A 206-nucleotide genomic window follows, 5' to 3' on the forward strand; every position below is an offset into this window, starting at 1 on the left:
CCAGCCGCAGGCATCCCTCAGTTGGGGGAAAGAAGGAGAAAACCCCTCCTCCATAACCCATTTCAGCCATTTCTGGTCTGGCTGGGACTGTCCTTTCTCTCCCTGTTCAGCTTTTGGCTTCCAGTAGGATTCTCACGCCGCCACCCCAGACCCCAGCAGCGATGGCCATCGCCCCGTGCCAGCGTCCCGGCCATGGCCACCCGCAG

Source organism: Fulmarus glacialis, unplaced genomic scaffold (assembly GCF_000690835.1).
Source record: "Fulmarus glacialis isolate BGI_N327 unplaced genomic scaffold, ASM69083v1 scaffold19295, whole genome shotgun sequence".
Lineage (NCBI taxonomy): Eukaryota > Metazoa > Chordata > Aves > Procellariiformes > Procellariidae > Fulmarus > Fulmarus glacialis.